At 38.1% G+C, this 20,702-nt stretch overlaps 1 protein-coding gene and 2 long non-coding RNA genes across 4 annotated transcripts in view; 1 reads left to right on the top strand and 2 right to left on the bottom strand.

Annotated features, from left to right (window-relative positions):
• The window catches only part of LOC105831785 (torso-like protein), a 30,108-nt gene extending 20,779 nt beyond the window's left edge, over positions 1-9,329 (bottom strand). The window contains exons 1-2 of one of the 2 annotated variants that reach the window (XM_012672179.3): positions 6,722-9,329; positions 6,453-6,618 (exon numbers count right to left, since the gene is read on the bottom strand). The gene's annotated coding sequence lies outside the window, so the exon portion shown is untranslated. Of the gene's footprint in view, positions 1-6,452 lie in introns of both variants that reach the window. The other variant, XM_028191415.2, reaches the window with a different exon arrangement.
• On the top strand, positions 3,171-8,233 carry LOC118645234. Its single transcript, XR_004963009.1, has 2 exons — positions 3,171-4,243; positions 5,655-8,233. It is a non-coding gene; the product is annotated as an uncharacterized LOC118645234 (long non-coding RNA).
• A 1,732-nt stretch (positions 9,330-11,061) lies between the features above and the next one.
• Positions 11,062-13,498, bottom strand: LOC118647608. Its single transcript, XR_004964799.1, has 2 exons — positions 13,391-13,498; positions 11,062-13,070 (listed from the first exon to the last, which is right to left on the bottom strand). It is a non-coding gene; the product is annotated as an uncharacterized LOC118647608 (long non-coding RNA).
• Positions 13,499-20,702: the final 7,204 nt, after the last annotated feature.

Genomic DNA, 20,702 nt, shown 5'->3' with positions numbered 1-20,702 from the left:
TTGTACGTTACGGAAAGATATTTCCAGCCAAATTTGGAGAAAATCGTACATTGCGTTTAGGCGTGAAGCGCAAAGAACGATAAAAATTAATTTTTTAAATATTTATAACAATTAGGAAAATGCACGTCCTCTCGCGAATGATCGATCAGTCGATTGTACGTTACGAAGAGATATTTCCAGCCAAATTTGGAAGAAATCGTACATTGCGTTTAGGCGTGAGGCGCAAAGAAAGATAACAATTAATTTTTTAATTATTTATAACAATTAGGAAAATGCACGTCGTCTCGCGAATGATCGATCTTTCGATTGTACGTTAGGGAAAGATATTTCCAGCCAAATTTGGAAGAAATCGTATGTTGCGTTTAGGCGCGAGGTGCACGAAAAAATAATAATTAATTTTTTAAATATTTATAACAATTAGGAAAATGCACGTCCTCTCGCGAATGATCGATCATTCGATTGTACGTTACTGCAAGATATTTCCAGCCAAATTTGGAGGAAATCGTATGTTGCGTTTAGGCGCGAGGTTTACGAAAAAATAAGAATTAATTTTTTAAATATTTATAATAATAAGGAAAATGCACGTCCTCTCGCGAATGATCGATCAGCCAATTGTACGTTACGGAAAGATATTTCCAGCCAAATTTGGAGGAAATCGTATGTTGCGTTTAGGCGCGAGGTTTACAAAAAGATAAGAATTAATTTTTTAAATATTTATAACAATTAGGAAAATGCACGTCGTCTCGTGAATGATCGATCAGTCAATTGTACGTTACGGAAAGATATTTCCAGCCAAATTTGAAAGAAATCGTATGTTGCGTTTAGGCGCGAGATGCACGAAAAGATAATAATTAATTTTTTAAATATTTATAACAATTAGGAAAATGCACGTCGTCTCGCGAATGATTGATCAGTCAATTGTACGTTACAAAAAGATATTTCCAGCCAAATTTGGGGGAAATCGTATGTTGCGTTTAGCGTGAGGCGCGGAAAAAGGGAAAAATTAGTTTAGAAAATTTATAACAATTGGTAAATTACAAGTCTTGTCGCAAATGATCGATTATGTATTATAATGATTAAACCCTATGCAAAATTTTCAAAGTTCGTTAAAAATCTCATAACCAGGGAATTTTTAACGTTTGATTGAATGGTGCCCCCTGGAAACACGTTCGGCCCCGGCTGCTCGGCGTTTGGCTGCTGCCTTTGACTGCTAGCTTCAGCTACATGTTAAAAATGTGAGTAACTGGGATAAGGATGGTCGCCAGCGCGCGCACGTGTGTTATGGTACAACGGATCTCCGGCACGGATCTCCTTTTATTCCGGGTCCTGGCGTGATATATCCGCTGGCGGCGGTATCGCGTGAGCGGCACGGTAGAGTGTGAAAGTGCGCGTGCATGATATACGTGGTGATAGATGTGGTGAAAACCGCCGGCCAACTCTAAATGCCGTAGCCAAGTCACTTTGTGCTCCGCGCAGAATTCATTCCCCTGCGCACCTGCGAGACAATCGATTAGATCTATGAGTAATAAGCGGCTCATAATGAACTCGAATGGCGAGCTGTTTACCAGGCTGAGTCAGTCTCGTCACCTGAGACTTTGTTGTAGCTGAAGATCGATTAGATCCATACGGTAATAGATGTTTCGAAAGACAGATCTATTACTAACAATACTTAGGAGACTGACTAATCTTAACTGATGACCTTTGAAGCGTAAAGATAATCAGCTTTTTTTAATAGCCTAATTTGCATCAATTTAAAATTTGACAGACGCTGTGTTAATGTTGAATAAAGTTTTTATTACTAACGATGATCATAACACGTATGATTGCGCGATTGTACACGTGAATAAAGTCAATAAAATCCTCGAGGGAATAATGAAATACATCCTGGTTTTAACTGAGCGCAAATATGTAATTTCGATAATGACGTGCGATCGTAATTCGCAACGAAGAAAAGTAAGAATAAAGACAGAGGCAATGCGAAATGAGAAAGGGCGAGTGTATACATCCTATCGTTAACTATTCCATCATTAATCTGATATAGATCTATAGTTTTCACATTATGTTCAACGGACTATGACGACGAAAGTTTGCGGGTAAAGTGTACGATATACATAGAATTGAGAACTTTGAAATGTAATGCACTTAACACATCAGCATTAATTTAGTTAATAAAACAATTTACATTCTACTAATAAAATATGTTTTTGGAAAAAATTAAGAAATAAGTTTTATATTTTAGTTACATCAGTAAGTTCATTAAATCTACACTGCAATATTCATTACTCATATAGTTTTGCAATATCCTTTTACTACTTTAAAGTAGAAGAAACAGATAGTTATATGTATAAAAATTTAGACTCACTTAATAATTAAAATAAATTTAGTGCCTTCATAATTCAGTAATACGAGTAATTCATATGCTTTTTCTGAGCAACGTCCTTATGAGTGAAGGTTTCCATCAAGGACGAGCCGCCGTTAATTAACTGTAATCAGATGAGCAGCATCAATACCATGACCTAAATATTTCTTTAACACTTATATAATACAAAAGCATTTGTCCCACTGCCTCATAAACTATTGAAACAATTTAAACAATTAATACTTGAAATTTCATAAAGAATATTACACAAGACATTTCAAGAAATACTTCAACGAGTTTCATTAAATCAGAGAAAGCGGAAATAAATAAAAAATGATAAAAATAATTTTAAAGAATTACATATTTAAATATATTTACATTTCGTATAACGACAAAATATTATTGTTTGAGTACATAATATTAATACGGATCATATCTAATATTAATATTAACATGCGCTATTTAATGTACGTTGCAATATCTGCATTCGTTATTTCGATCGCGTTCACGATAAAAAAAAATTACTCCGCAATTACGAAATACCGATCTGATATTGCTAAATATTGTAATATAAATATATGTTACATTGAACTTGTGGTCCAGCGACATCAACGATGCTAGTTTATCATTCAAGGAGAATCGCTCGAAAGGAGTAGACACTCCTATCGAATTTACATAATAAGGTAACGTTGAAAACCACGTGGCAAATCAGCTGTTAACATGCAATTCACTCCTCGACGTTCACTGTGCGCGGGTAAACGAACCACTCGCTTCGGCGTTGTCGAAAGTAGCTCAGCGATTTCTGGAGCAAATCAGGTGCAACAAATGTACGTATCTTTTTCATACAGTTTCTTTCGTATCATTACGTAGATTGTGGATGACCGTCAAGAACACAGACGATGAAGGTTGAAAGTGACGATGAGAAACGTCTCATTATCACGTCAGATTAGCAGAAATACAATTCACGTTGATTTGATATTAAACAATAGTAAAATATAAATACTGATTTAATTCATTCGTTATGACTATGTTAATGCAAGGTTTGCGTTTAGCGTTAAACGTGCAAGAGCTAAACTGCCATGGTTTACATAACGAAATTTAAGTACCCTTTCAAGAAACGGTCGTTAAATCATACGCGGTTAATTATACACAAGCAAGACACGAATCCTCGTTCGGGTGAACGCGTTTGAATGTGCCGCGCCAGAAATCAGAACCCGAACAGCATACACACACGTGTTCGGCATATGTAATTGACGAAGGAAGGGAAGGGGGGATATCCCTTCGTAGTAATTGATTGTAATAAAAATATGTGGCGCGTAGCTTTTTGTGCGCAAGTTTATAAATAAATCGTTCGGTGATCCTGTCTGGAGCGTTTTATTAGTCTGACGCATAAATGCGTGCGAGCACGTTGTAGACAGACGGCCGCATGCTGCTTTCACCCGTCGAAGGTTGCATTCGTAATTAGAGGGAGACGCGCTTTATTCGCAAATACTACTTACTATTTGCTCCTTAATTTCAGATCCTTCAATTTTCTATACTTTTCCAGAAACAAGTTTAACAAGGTTACTTATGTATAAAAAATATAACATGTATCTCTGTTATCTTAGATCGTTCGGTAATAAAAAGAGACTTGGTGGAGATAGAACCGAAGGTTAATGTTTTCACGGTGCGGCTATCGCGCATTAAAATTCTTTTGAGATCTCGAAGAGTCATGCGAATGACTAGGACAAACTTCTTCGGCTCCCTAAGTACAACGAGTCCAAGGCTGATATGCCGCAATCTAACTTTCTGCTGAGGCTGCCTGTCCTCTTCGGTCTGGCACCGATTGCTAAATCTTCCGCGCTTCATTTCTCCTCCAACGCAGTGTACCTCGCGATAAAAGAGGTATGTTTTATGCACTCTTGTGTCACCATTAAGTATTATGTATGAAAATAAAATAATCCATAAAAATGCATCTATACTGTTTCAGCTGAGTGTCACACATTCAAGATAAAAATAAATTAAGTACATTACATAATTTGGCAATTACAAAAAAGGAATGGTTTTGCTAAAGTATCTAAAGATTTAATTAAATATACATAGGTCTGAAAATAATAATTATGTAGAACGCTTAAGCTGGTTGCTAGAATCAAAATTTCTTACAACATAACTCATCATGCTTGTATATCTGTTATAATTAATCCAGAATGAAGTTAATTTCAAATCAGCATCTCTCTCTATATAGATAAATTTGTAGATACTTCAGTAAAATCGTTATTTATGCGTGATTCATGAAAAAGATTTATTTATCAATAATTTCTATATGTCTAATTTTTAATTTATATATTCTGATAGATTTAATGAGAGTAATTTAACGCGTGGTAAACCTAATTTTCATTTGTGTGACACTTACCGTATGATAGTGCAAACATGTGGGACAGTCATCATTTTAAATTGTAATTTACTGCATTACAAAGTTCCTCAAACAAATTGCAATACGCTCAATTTATCTTTATTAAATCCTCATTAATTCCAGAACGAAGTCATAACACAGCTGAATGCTATCTACCAAGTACGATAATTTGCATTATCATTATCTCATAAACTTTTTTCCTATAATTAATGCAAGTGGTACTTTTGCATTTCAATTTTTTTAACATATGACGTTGATTCTATATTTATATGCATTATAAATATATTTTAGAGAAGTCATCTGTTATGATTTTCATTAGATTTAGGTGATTTGCGATTATGCATAATTACAAATGTATATTCTATTCGTCGAACGATGAAATAAACGAACCGCACTGAATCGCGATTAGCGCAACTAATCCGGATAGAATTTCGATCGATTCCACGGAATGCGTTCGGAGAACGATGTTAAATAACGGCTTGTTGAGTAATATGCAATAATGGAAGGCAACGAGTTCACACACATGTATACATTTATGTACATGTATTTATTTTCGACGATAAGTTCCCTTCCTGAAAGAGGCCTAGTTTATTATACCAGTTCGCGACAGATCGATCCTGTCTCAATCTCTGGCTACTAGTGACCGATTGCAATTTATGTTAAGTTAGAGGCATTTCACAGTATAGGCAAAAAATATCATAAAAAACCGTTTGCGCTAATTATTATATCTTTCGTAGTCCAACGTCATAAAAATCCAATACAGTTTGGTTGAATAAGTGTGGATAGAATACTCAAAACATTGTTAAGAAACGAAAAAGTTCTTTACTCTTTCGTATACAAAATCTGCAGGTAATTAAAATGAAGAAATAGTTCAGATATGTTTTCAATTTTGATCTGTTGCAGGTTTCAATTGACTACTTGAAATCTGACACAAGAAACAATCAAACAGGAAATATTGGACGTAAGTTAATAAAACATGGCTTTATTCGACATTGTCGAGAGCGGAAGATGTGAGAAAAAAAACGTTGAGAGCCCGTTTGTTGCACAGGACAAAGAACATTCTTACGTATGTAAGGTTTCTTTATCTTTCAAATATTTTTACATATTTAAATGCCTCATCGCATTAGTACCGCTGGCATAACTGATGATTGTATCAATATATCATCATTGTTCAAAGAAAAATATCAATTATATTGCTTCGTATTTCAGTCGATTATCTCATTTCTTTATTTCTTTCTTTTTATTGGAGACTTTGGACGTAATTATTATCGCATAAATAAGTTTATTATCAATATTAATCCTGATGCTGTAATTGAATTTTCAAAAAAAGTAATTCAAATTTGGTCCAGTTTTTGTTATTAAAAAATTTCGATATTTTTAAATAACATTTAGTAAAATAATTTAATAAAAATTTTTAAGTCTTAAAATAGCGTTAGTTTAGTTACTTTAACAGCTTCCAAAAATCTGTATATTCCTACCGATAAATTAAGACGAAAAATGTAAATTCTTAATTATGTGAATTTTCACCTAAAATAAATATGTGTAAACAGAGTTAATGTAAAAAGAATATGAACAGCGTTTCAGAATTAATAATATAAATTTGCTTATAAATTTGCTCTGAATTAAAAACGTGCAATTTTGCAAATGCACATTTTTTATTTAAATCTTAGTAACTACTTAAATTGTGAGGCATAATCTTACCTAAATACTTGAAAGTTTCCCCATCTTCGTTACTTCAGCCTGTTTATCCAGAATAGCAGTCAAATGTCATACGATGTAGTTTGAAGCATTAATGATCATCATTACGGGCTCTTCAAGCAGCCGGTCTACAAATGGCCCCTTCTCACAATTTGACACTCGCAAACATCTGAAACGTCACCCAACTTCGAAGTTGGCCAATACGCACGCAACCCTGATCGCTCTGTATGATTGATTTTGGATCATCCGGCTACCATGTTACATTAACTCACACACAGTCGTTCGCCCCGTACGAAAGTACACCGATCGATCTATGCCGGAACGAAATCTCGTCGGCGATCTTTTGCGGCTGCATCCATCTCCCGAGACCTGTCGACTCTTGGTCGATCGATAACGAACCGTGCACCGTGTTTCCGTCCACGTCCTCGCGTCACCCGCCTCGACGTCCGATATACTTGCTCTCTCCTTCTCACGAGGGTTTGTGTTAAGGGTTTGATCGCGGCGACGCGCGAGATCGCGATCGATTCGATCGATCGATCGTTCGGCGGATATAACGAAATCGTGTCCGTCCTCGGCTTTGCAGGCACGTGGTGCGCGCCTCGTCGAGGGGGTTTTCCCTGTCGACGAGGTGGGGGACACTTCGACGATTCCGCCGACGGTGGGCGATCGATCGATCTCGAGCGCGATCGACGCGGCTCTCTCCTCGTGCCGGGTGCCCCGATCTGATCGTGGGCACCGAACGTCTACGACTGCGGCTGAAATCTCGAAACCACTCGCGGCGAGCGAGCGAGCGAGCGAGCGAGAGGGCAGGCGGACGAGCGACCGCGAGAGAGCGCACAGCGTTTGCGAGCACGACTTATTGCTCTACGTGGGATACGTGCGTATCGTGTGCGTGTGCACGCTGAATGTGTGCACGCGTGTAGTCACGCGTAATCGGCAAGAGAGGGACGATATTTTGTTTTGCCGTGGGTGGCAGACTGGATAAGAAGGACCTCGTTTCCTCCGCAGACTGCCGGATGGCGACCGATCGTCTTCCAAGATTTGGTTGATTCGGATAATTTGTAACAATTTACAGAACTTGCGAAACTGATATAATCACACAGGATAATCATAACAAGATACGTTAATAGATTCCTTTTTTTTTTTTGAATATTCATTTACTTGTTTTATCACTTGTATCTTTTTCCTTTATCTTTTTCATCAAAAGAAATTTATAACGTCTTATTTGCTAACATTGTGCGAGAATACGTTAGAACGTTATTTCATAATGTCTTATTCCAATCTCTTTGTGCGTAAACCATTTCGGACGACCTTCACTGAACAAGGAGAGCGATGTCAATTATACCCTGGTCGTGCATGTTATAACGAAGGCGCCATTCTTGGATCTGATTTACATGTCATTTTCCATTTTCGCTTAAATATAAGTCTGTTATCTTCATCTGGAAAGACTGCGTTTAAATGCGTATAATCACCGGCTTGCAATTCATGAGTGCGAAGCAGCGTGACAATGAAAATAATTTCATTCAAAATAAAAAGTATCAGAAGAGAGATGGAAAATGTAATTCTACTCAATAAAATCAAACAAACAGGATATACAAATTACTGTTCTTAAATCAGAAAAATTTTTGGAAATTTTGGAAAACAATTTTCTTCGTTTCTTTTTTAATATAATGTTAACTAAATAATAGAAAAAAATCAGTTTTCCTTAATTTTATTTTTCAGAATAATTAAGAACAGTAGAATCTCATTATCACAATTATCCTTTTTTTCGTAGAAAAACAAAAGAAGCTTGATTTAAAAAAAATTTATTTCTCCACAAAATTAAGAGCACTAATATGAATTATCCGCTGCCTCAACGCAGACAAATATTCAATAATCTATAACCCTGATCCAATTAAGTCTTTAACGCGCCATAAATTAATAGGTAGCTCGTATTAATAATCGTTTCGCTCGTTTCAGTCGTACGTTTCGCAAAAGGCTCGATAATGGTAATCCGTTTCGTAATTTTCGAACTGATACGCACCGTTTCATTACCCACTAACTTCCTTCTTGTAACGATAATGCCTCTTCCTGCCGTTCCTTAACAATAAAGCTTAATTTGCGCCACCTCTAGCGTCCGTTTCCGTTCTCACGTTCATTCGCCAGCAAATAGATTCAATTGTATTTTCTCCCTAACACACACCTTCGCCATGCAGCGTTTAGCGCGATCAGGAAGGGAATTTTAAAGTTTGCTTCGCCGAAGAGCGAGATGATTTTTATGACCATCTTCACCGAACGTATGTTTATTCCGGGTCCGGTTGTTACGTGAAGTGTTACATGATCGCAAGTGCTGCCGGTGAAAGGCATTCAATTTTAAACCCGTGCCAGGAGGGCCTTACAGGACGTGCAATTGTGTCAATGTTTCATACCGTGCAACAGGATGATCCGGCCTTCAGGACGCTTTCGCTAAAACGTGTTTTGCTTGACCCAAATGCGTCCTGCAGATTCAGTTCGGATTCGTCTCACCTATTCGCGAATAACGAATAGATGATTACATGTAATTATATTGCGATGATAAGCTAATCCGTGCAATCTTCTATACATTACTTCGTGTTACAGGAAGTGCCATACATTAATATAAAAACGCGATTAAGTTTATCCAGGCGCGAATGAACCGGTTGCGGTAAGGAAACGACAGAAATACTTTGCCTTAAAAACAAACCCGCATTTTCCGTCCCAGGAAATACATGTGACGAACAAGAAAGAAATTGGTACCTCCGGAGTTAATAACGTGACTCTGTCCTCAATATCGGATGATCTTCAACTCAGATTGCGGTCGCCGCTATTTTCTGTCTTACACATATGGCCTGTTCTTTTTCGCGGCACTGTTGCACAGGTGCAATAAGTTGGAGTGAGAAAAAATATATTTGTCTTACTCTAACCTGTTGCACCAGTGCAGCAGTGCAGCGAAAAAGAACAAGGCAACTGTCTGAACCGCAAAAGCCGCAGCGTGTTGTTCCTTGTTCCAGCGACCCTTTATCTTTCTTACGTTTCTGAGAGAGCCTCTAGACGTGGAGCCGGCTGGATTAGTAGCTCAAGACGTTCACTGACCATTCGAGAGAAATGACCAGACAAGGGTGAAGGTCACACCTCTAGTCATGGATATCAAGTTCCAAATGCGCACATGTTCTTGAACGTGCACCTGTACCTTACTCAAGATCTTGAGTAAGATGTAAGGCTCTCGAACAATAGAAAGAGCTCTCTCTTTCTCATCATCTCACAAAATATCTTAATATATCGTTAAAATTTTGTACTAAATCAAAATTGATTCCTATTTAAAAAGTAATAATTCCATTTAAAAAAAACTCGTAATTATTTATTTGCCATTACTAACAAAAAAATAAAGTTTTAAGTTAGGAAAGTTTTAAATTAAAGAACTTTTTACAATGTTGCTTGAAAAATAAATATAAGTAAGGAAATCTAGTAGCATATTTAGTTTTAAGATAACTAATTTATACGAATTTTATTTTATATGTTAGTGCATGCAAAGATATTATAAATTGGATATTAAAAAAATATTTTGAAACAGATTGCTAATCAGGATTTAATATAGAATTATTTAGTAAATTTATTTTAAAATATATTATGATTGCCTTAATCTTTCGGATACGAGTTTTTTACTGTTGAGGATTCCGCGTTAAAACCGCAATAAAACACCACTTGGCTTTCTTGCATCCACGCGAGATAAGTGTGCGTAAGATTTCGCAGCTGCGACCGCTGCAAAACGACGCGGTAATTACCAGGCACAATAACGAGAAAATAAGCGCGAAGGGTTCGCGTATAATAGGCTGGACGGAAAGAGCGTATTCTGCGTAAAATTCTTTTCTTTGCGGCGTATCTTTACATCCTAAGCAACTTGAGACGAGCAAACGATAAAATGACGGAACCGATAAAATGTGTAATTGTATCCCTCGAGTAATAACCTTCGAAGACTGCCTTCACGGAAAACATTTTTAACATAATTAGCGGCTATTACCAAACTGATTACCATTTAAATATCTACTCCTCGTGTATATTACAGTAACAAAATTGTAATAAAAAAAACTTAAAGCTTAAATGTTTAAGAAAATTACAGCAGGTATTTTTAACATATTGTATATAAACGAGTATAAAGCAATTTATTAAGATGATATAAGATATGATTGAATTAATCAACTTTAATATTTAATTAGTTAATTAGATTAATTCTCTTGCGATTAATCCTAATAAAATTTACTAATTTAGATTAGGAGATTGCTAATTCTATAAAAATGCCATGGTGTGTAACTAAGTGCACCAATTTATCAGATTATGGGGGAACCCGATGGAACCGGTTGTATAGGTAAGATTGTGTGAGTATTCAGCCTTGAAAACGGGTGTTATCATAAATATAGTATCTGACATTATGTGCTATATTCCAGCTCCTTTGATAGTCCAGCCAACGTGCTGTTATTACAAACAGAAGTTATTTCGTAATAAATCGAAAGTCCGTGATCGATTAGGTGTGTTTCCAAAGTACATAATGGTACCAACTTAGACTATGTTCTAAGAAGTGTTCTCGAATAAAACATTATGAAAATCAAGAATAATCGACTTCAAGATAACGTATTTTATTATCATTTCTTCCTTTTCTACAATGTCGTGTAAAGAATCATGACACTATGTCAGAATTTATTTAATAGTTTGAAATATTTTGATATAACAAACAATTTATTATTTTGAGCATCAAACAATAGAAATATTTGTAATTCGGTACAAAGTAGAAATAACAAAATTTACTTGTTTTCTTTTAAGAGACATATTTTTTTATAAAACCAAATCTAAAAATTATGATTGGAGATTTCATTTATCGGCGACTATCTGTATTCAGCAGCTGCATTATTAATTTCTCTTCTGTGATCTTGCGCTACATATTCAGATTTAGAGATCCTTTCTTTATCAACGAGCGGTTAAAACCCGGGGACATCGAGAGCCTGCAACTTTCATCTCGAACAGTTATCTGCTGAGCGTACATTCCTCTCCGCCTGCACCACATGCGGTAAATATCAATATTCATATTGACCACATTTGATACTTACAGAAAATTTCGTTTATCCTAATGCAATATCTCAACCAATATTTTAAAATAAATTTTTCTTTATTTTAAAATTTATAATAATTGATTTAATGATCATGTGGTTGATTTTTGCGCGTATTCTGAGAGTTATATTAATTTAAAATATACTAATTTAAATTATAAATTATACTAAATTATACAAACTTATTTATTTATAAAAGTGAAGTATGTGAAATGCAGGAAGATGAATCTCCGGAATGTGTTCATCCCCAAAATCGTACAATCGTCCCTTATGAATAAAAATTCGGCCTTCGCATAATAAAGAGATTCTCTCGCGGTACGGCCACTTGAGTTCGACAAGGAGGGTTCACGGTATACCCAACGTAAAACGCGAAAGTCATCCATATAAAACATGTATATGCAGGATGATCGACTCTATACGCTCATCATAACGCAACACGTCAACACGCGGGCATAGGCGTCTACACGAACTCTTTTCGTGATGTTGTAGAAAATCTTAAGTTAAATAAAACTTGAACTATCTCAAATTTTATTCAAAACTTATATTGACAAAGATTAAGTAAAAAATTCGATAAAAATACTTTCAGACTAACATAGAAATTAATAAAAAAGTCCGGTCTTAAATGTTATTCAAAAGCGAAGCATTTAACTTTAAGATATGAAAATGTTTTATTTCTGTCTCCGTTGAAATCGTTAACAGCTGAAATAGTTTAAATCTAAATATTTTTTAAACACATTTTTAAATATTTAACAAAGACGGAAATAGAACATTTTATTATCTTAAAATTAAATACCTCTTTTTTTTTTCATGTATGTTTAATTCTTGCAAACGTGTCACTGTTGTTTAAAAAATGTTTAGTTTCAAGAAATAAAAAAAAACATACTGCTTCGACATTTACATGCCTATGTAAATGTAAAATTGAGCCGCCGAGTTAGTTTAATGTTGCGGTGCATTTAACGTAAGTTTGCCCCCCGTTGCGAACGCCCATGCACAATCGGCGGTCTCATCCCCCGGAAATACAGAGAAAGAAGACGAAGGCGGAACAGCGCGCTGCTCCAGCTGGCCGTGTCGAATCTCCTTGGCGGCGAGGGCCACGATGGAACTGTTTCAACCCCCTCGCTTTTATCGCCGGCGCAGTTCATCATCATCGTCGACGACTTGTCAACCTCATTATGCTCACCGCGTCCCTGGTGATCGTTATTAGCCGGCGCAAGTGCGGGGCCCCGCGACGCAAACCGGAGGCGACGTAACGCAATTCACCCCGCGTGTACGCATGACGTGACGGGGGGTGTTTGCACAGGAGAAGAAGGGCTACTGCCGCCGCGTGACGGTGACGGCACGGTGGCGGCGGTGGCGGCGGCGGCGGGCTGAAGCGTGACGCAGCGTGACTCGTTTACTCACCACGGCTGCACAATGCACTCGTCAGTGGCGTAACCGGCTTGCATTGCGTTACGTTGTACGGTGAGAGTGTAGGCGTTGCGTTAGGTCGCCAGGAGAGCAAGCTTACAGCAAGCAGTAGCAACTTCTGAAAACTTCGATGATATCAGGCGGAGAAAACGATTCCGGTGTGCAACGTTTGCCTCGTCCGTTTCGGTTTTCTCCGTTCATATCGGCAAACAAAATCTATACAATGTTGCTATTTATTTTGAATTCCTTTTAAATTTTTTGTAGTACGAGATATAAAAATTTAAGAAACATATGTTTTATATATATACATATATATAGAGCATAAAAATGTAATACATAAAAATATAAAAATATTTTTAAAAATATATAAACTCTGTAGTAATATTTTAAAGAAGCGAAAGTAATGACACAGGCGTCTTTCATTGAAAAATGAAATACCGGAGTGGTTGATGACACAACAGGGAGGACGTCTTCTCGCAGGAGAAATATTGCGCGGGATTTGCCGACTCTGGAGACGGCATTAACGAATATTCGTAAATCGCGCGCGATGATAGGCGCTTACCGTTTTTTGCGGGGGCCATGCGGTGGAGAGCATCAACGCGGGCTTTGGTGCTCCCACGATACTGATTGATTACGCGACGACCGCCCGGCAGCTTCTCTCGCATCGTTGACGGAGCGGCGCGGAGCGGCGCGCGGCGGCGTGGCGGCCGTTCGTTTTGTACGCGCTGGTGAAAGGGAAGCCGATGCCTTTTGATACGGACGATGTTGGCCACTTGTACGAACTCATCGCTGCCTTTGATTCCGCTCTTCACAGCGATGCTATGCGCAGACATGCAAGATGGAAGAGCTCCGTACCCAAGGATGCCAAAATTTTGGGGATCAATACAGGTAATATTAATATTTCAGTGCAAAATTTTACTTAATGTTGCGCCCGAAATGACGTTTACCTTATCTAATTACATTCAAAGAAGAAGTGGTAAATTTTAGGATATTAAAATGTTTTATTTCTGTCTCTTTTTTTAATATAATAAATGCTCAAAAACTACTTTAGTTTTAAAATGGTATTTACATTTAAAACACAAACATTTTTAAAAACAAAGACAAAAACAAAACTTTTTAATATATTAAAATAAAATATTTTTTTAAGTGTATCCTTGATTTTTTACGCTCCTTTTTGCTCCTGAAAAAACAGACGGCAACATTTTCTCCGCGGAAATTTCCGTACATTTACATATTGATATGAGATGTTAGCAAGAGAAAGGCGGAAAGGGAAAGAGAAGAATAGATGAAAAATAGACTTAAAAATATACTGCGTCAACAAATACATATTCTGGTTTATTCAGTTTGTTCAGTGAGACAGAAACATACGTTCCATACATGTCGTATTTGAGGGGTACAATCCGGATGATGAGATACCGCGCCGAATTTCCCTACAAGATTACAATTGGCAGAATCAATTCTTTGTGACGCCTCTCGCCTATGCGGGTCCGTTACGCGATTACAATTAGTTGCAGTTCCCCCCTATTCTCTGATTACATCGGTACGTAACTTGGGGACAATCGGTACATTGTTAGCATCGGCGTGCATAAGCTGCTTTGACCACAAGGATAAACTTTGTTAGTTTTCGCGACGTTTCAGGAAACGTTATATATTATCACTAACAATAATAAACGTTATCTAACCAGCACATATAATAATATCATGATGACAGTGTTTATGATAACTAATTGTTGTAAAAGAAAAAAACCATCAAATTTCGATAATCATGCAGCAGACTAGCATAATAAATTGCAGTCTGTTATGATCAACCGGTCCGAAGATGCCACTTTCTATCATGACTGAAATCCTCACGTGTTCGTTCAGCAAATAGCCCACTTATTCGTCGCGAGCGTGCGAGAAAAGCATTGACGAAAGGATCGGGAAGAATTGTCGTCTCGAGAGCGCGTAATTCTGTGCGGAGATCACGAGATCGTCCGGACAATATCGTCCTGGCGAGAGGTAGCGCTGTTTGCTCTCATTCATTGGGAACCTTCTGAAAGCACGGAGACGACGATTCATCCTGGATCTATGCAATTTTCGGCCGAAATTCAACAGAAAAGGACATTCAATGAAATCGCTACCGTCCAACCGAATTCGGCATTATTATATACAATAATTTCGTGAGCGCTACAGGTGAATCAGTTTATGGAGATGCCGTATGTCTCTTCATTGGGGCAATTTCTCGATGGTGACGAATCGTAAGGTAAGACCTTTGAAAAAGCACCCTTAGCATTCATTTCAGACCCTTCGATGCAGAGAATGCAGTTCTGTGGGACGACCGCATGGATCTCTTCATTTTGTGCTCAACAGACGACATTTCATAATTGTAAACTCGATTCTATACTGTTGCTTGACAAAAAAGAACATTTGTCAAGTGTATATCGATGACCACTTCATTTTTCAAAAGAAGATATATTCCGTTACATTCCATAGAAATATACTAGACACGTCTGTTTATTTTGATACTTTTGCATTTTAATTTCCGAAAGGTTAATTACCTGCTTTACATGGCACATTTATATAAAAAAATATTTTACGTGGATTATCTTTAACTTATCTTACTTTATTAAAAGAGCAACATTTATTTGTAATAAATTTGTTAATTTACTCTATCAGAGAATATGGTCAAAAATTAATTTTTGTGCGCTTTGATCGTCTAGCAGAAACAAAAATGATGGACTATTAGATATGTCTAGAATGACCTCCTACAATACAAACCTAATTTTAAGCCTATAATTATTGTCTTTCCTGTTTTTGCGACTCGCCGAAAATTTTAATCCTCTAATTATTTTTTTTTTCCTCTTCTTAAGAATCGGAGAACCTAACGATCAGGGTGCTTCTGAAAAGACTTCAAGTAACCTGCTGAGTTTCCCTGTGAGAGTCGCCGGGTGCAACGAGCTACCTCGAGCCAGATCATTGTCATGTTCGCTGATCTCTCCGAGGCAATGGCCGGCTCGTGGACGACCGGCCAGCCCGAGGGTTTTCGGCCCGGACACATCCATAAGCAGAGACCTGCACGCTCACCGGCGGGTCATTCGTTATGGTTACCGCTCGTGGGTCGGCCCGAGTGAAATCTTTGTCCACCGCGCGATCCGATCGCCGATGTGATAAACATTAATGAGTATTGATGTTGGAGCGCCGATCCGGGCCGGTCATCGTGATATCGCGACCGATGGATCTCTTGCGACATAGTGATTTCTTCGCCCGATTCAATCGCCGGTCGGTGCAATTAACTGTGCCACCGCTTGCGAGGGAAACACTACTTATACGCTTGATTTTAATATCTTCCATATTGCAAGATACAGTTAGTTGCCCCATATTGCGTATATATATGTACGTTTACAGAGTTTAACGTTTAACTTATCATATCACTACATAAACTTGTATTATTAGATATCAGCATTTTTTTTATTTTTCTACTTTTAAACGTGTAATCTCATCATGAAAAAATGAAATCAGACTATCTTTATTGTTAAATAAAGATAGTTAAAGGAGATTCCGGAGGGCAGGTTCTATCTCGTCTCATCGGCGTTCTCATCGACTAAACATCAACTAAGAACGTTCATCCCGCTTCATCGCCTTCTCCATTGCCAATCGACTTTGCCGCCTCCGGCCGACAGCGATTCGTATCGCGGGGGAGAATAATCGAGTGGCATTTTTACGCTGTTTGCAAACTGTATCGCCGGCGGGAGGTCGAAGGGCGCGGGCTACGGGGGGTTGTTTCGAGGGGGGAGGGTCCGCGCTATCGTGACGAGTATCGATGCGAGCAGTCGAGTACGATAGAGCTAGGGGTGCCGCGGCATGCAACTCCACCCTCCGCGTACGATCCTCGGGCGATGGCACGTATGTGACGTGTGCGTCTCGGTTGCGTATGTGCATGTGCGCTCCCACACGCGTCCGCAGGTCGAGAGGGTGCATTGCCATTCGTTCGTTCTCGCAGCCGCGGTGAGGTAACGCGCAAGATGACGGTCGGCGAACATCAAAGCGACCGACATCTTTCAGAGACCGCCAACTCCCCCCTCTCGTTCTCTCTCCCTCTCTCTCTCTCTCTCTCTCTTTCTTATTCTCGATCCGCGAAGGCGATTCTCTCCTTCTTCGCATCTCCCCCGCGTCCGCCCTCGTTTATCTCGCTTCTCGTCTGAACCGACGACTCGGCGGAACCCACCACCGCGTATGTATCGGGCATTCATTTCAGTAACGAGCACGAGAGAGCGGGAAACGTGAGAGTGCGTGATAGGCAGCATACCGGCACACACATTCTCTCTCTCTCTCGCTCTTCTCTTCTGCGTTTATTTCTAGATTTCCCGTCCCTCTCGTCCCTCGTATTCTTTTATCCGCGTTCATCGAAGATCCCTCTTCGCGATTCTTATCGCATCAAAGACTAGCGTTATGCTCGTACGGCGACAACGTTCATTGGCGTCCGCGTTATACACCTTCTGTAATTTTAAAATGTGTAACAGCTTACATTAGATTAGTGATGAGATTATATTTTAACTTATATTAAGCGCGCGGTCAATTTCTTTCTCTCTTGTCAGAAACAGATACCTTTTGATCAAACAGCTAATAGGCCTTTTCTATTTTCGATTTAAATCCTGCGAAGCAGAAACATCTCAAACAGTACCCCAAAAACACAACGTCGATACAACTGTTCGCGTATAGCTTTGTGTTTGCTAGATCCTTTTGTGAGGACACATTGCAAATACAAGTTTGTGGTAGAAACGCACCGCGTTTCGCCCTAAACTCAGCCCTAGGTAGCATCATGGTGATTTTTGCCGACATCTCCCTCTGGACAGAGGGAATCGGACGGCTTTTGTGTTGTCGTAGATCATCTTTCGTGGTGAAATTTTTCTAAATCAGATAGCAAGCTTTGAGGACTTGACAGCCGCAAGATACACGATATTATTTGCCACTTGTTACCGAGATGGATTAGACTTAGGTGAAAAAAAGATAGAAAAAGGATTATGGGTATCCAAATATCCAAATCTCGGTTAATAAGACTGAGAGAGGTGTGCCCGCATTGTAATATCAGTTTCGGTTCCCTTTCACTTTGCTTTCGCTACAATACTGCAAAGCGCTTCCGAAAATTATATTAAAATGGTTCTGTAAACCGAGACGCCTTATTAAGTACATCGAAAAGGATTATTATTTAAAATAGGTCGTCGCTTCAATAAGGTATTGAAGAAATTTTGAAAAGAAGTGGAAATAACCCTGTTCACTTTCGGCTCATTTCTCTTTGAAGTTTAAAGTGTGAAAATCTTCATTATATAAATACTTTATTTAATATTTTACTTCATTATATATTCTTCATATACTATATATAAATATTTTACGAAATTTATACGTACACATTTTTAATTTTTATATTGACATATCTATTATAATTAATACAATAACCATTACATTGTCAGATTTATAAATCTCACTTCTCTTTCTGAAGCATTTCTATTAAAATTGCTGCAAATTAATCCGTTTCATATAAACATTGCTCCACATTGCTCTAGAATAGTTACAGTCAGATATCCCTGTGTTTTCCGAGCCTGTGTAATCACTATGAAAAATTAATATTATCATAAAAAATGAACGCGCTATATTAATTATTCATTTATTTTGGAACTTTTATAAACGTTCTTCTCATTTTACACGTACATATATTTCTAAGTTTCAACGATATTATCTATCGTTTGTAGGTGAATTTAAGGAAATTCTAGATAGAGAACATACAAAATGTTTCGTATACTATAATGGTCCGTTGACACGATGATGGATCGTCTACCTTGACCGGACAGGTAAATGTGCTTTCACACTAATGCGCTGAAAGTGTATAATCGTTGCGGCACGCGGGTACACTAACAAGGGTCAACAACTCCATCAAATCTCGGAGTCATATAATATACTATTATAATTGTGTGCAAGTGATATAAACAATGTATAAAAAAAAACATATTGAATATAACATACTCCTTTCAATAAATGTGAAAATAAATGCACGAAAACAATAATCTTGCTAAAGTATCTAAAAATTCAACCAGATTTGATCTGAAAATAATTTCATTAGACTCTCAAAATAATCATGTTGCTAGAACGGCTAAACTGTTTGCAGCGTTTATCATAATTGTTAAATATTCTACATAATAATTATTTAACAAAACCATTTTAGAACGTATTACTCTTTCGAATAATTTTTAGAAATTTGAATTTCAAGTAAAAGAATTTTGACAATCGAGCAGCGCAATTTGCGGTCGGTAATCACAAAATGCTTATTAAATTGACAGTCGCGGGCGTGTTACGAAACCCCCGCATGCCAGATCGATTCGGACAAAGAAGGGTGAGTCGCCACAATAAAAGATCTTTGCACGAACAGCTAGGAGTTAAGTCGTGAGTAATAATTACCGATCCCTCGTTAGCGCCACCAATAGATGGTCTCGCCCACCTGTGCCCACGTTATAATAATATAAGCCGCCTCTTTTGCGGTCGGTAGCCCTCGCACGTGCCGCCAGGAACTCCTTTATTCATTTTCTGCCCTTCATTTCTCACCCTCTCACGCCCCCGGCTGAGAGCGTTCTATCGAATTCCAGTTCGAATGCTCCAAGATTCGTATGAGAGAGAGAAAGGGAGAGAAAGAGAGAGAAAGCGATCTTGAATCCTAATATATTATATAATGCACACTTAATCTAAATATAACAGATTTAAATATAATCTTTACATAAATCTAAATACGTACGTAACTCTATAAATTTACTCTTTATATTGCCATCGATTTCAACGGGTTTCTTATTTTTCTTATAGATGTGAATTATAACAATATCCCGAAGATTTACGAATAGCCTGCGTAAGTGTGAAAGTGACGAAACTATTGAGATATACGTATGAGGATTATGCAGGAATTGATTATTGCCAGCTATTGCGGAAGCCTCCTGTCTCGAGTCGTCGGCTTAAGGCACCCTTTTCGCAATCCGCCTGATATTCTCGTGCAATCGCGCAGGCTTCTCGCTCGGTTAATTGCGTTATTCAGAAACGATCAATCAGCAATTAGCGATCCACTGTCCGGCAGAGGACGCCGGACCACTGCTATCCGCGGCATGAAAGCCGCACCAAACATACAACATAGAATTATGAATCGTACAACCTGAATAAGGCGCGTTAACCGTATCATTACAATTTCTAATCAAACGTCGGTGCTCGCGGCCTTAATTTATAAAACCAGATTGCGATAAAAATAACGACGAATACAGGCATGTACGACTGTCAATCTCTATTAAAAACCCTGCTGCCCGTGGTATTTTTCTATTTTTTCTCTGGAAATTAATCTTATAAATTATTTATACTTTCAAGAGTATAAAATAATTATTAAATACATTTAATATATCCATTTTGCTTCTGTTCTTCACTGCAGGAGCAGAAATAGTACACATTTTGCGTATAATCTTCCTAGACACCAGGGAGTATGTGATAAATGTATGCTTCATTTTACAAGTTGCGTGTCCGAGAATGGTGACTGGTTGGCGCAACCAGTTCCGCGCGTTCTCCAGCACCAATTTGCGACGTCGCGAGAGAGAAGACGCGCGGCAGAAAAAAAACCTAATAGACAAGAGAGATAGAGAGAGAGAGAGAGAGAGAGAGAGAAGCCCGGCGGGGACCGGTAAACATGTGATAGCGCATGACGAAGGCATGATGGATGAGGGGGCGGCTAGTTTACGTGATCGAGACATGA

Source organism: Monomorium pharaonis, chromosome 1 (genome assembly GCF_013373865.1).
Source record: "Monomorium pharaonis isolate MP-MQ-018 chromosome 1, ASM1337386v2, whole genome shotgun sequence".
Classification (NCBI taxonomy): Eukaryota; Metazoa; Arthropoda; class Insecta; order Hymenoptera; family Formicidae; genus Monomorium; species Monomorium pharaonis.
Note: the sequence above shows the minus strand (reverse complement) of the source record. Positions and strands in the feature narration are given on the sequence as shown.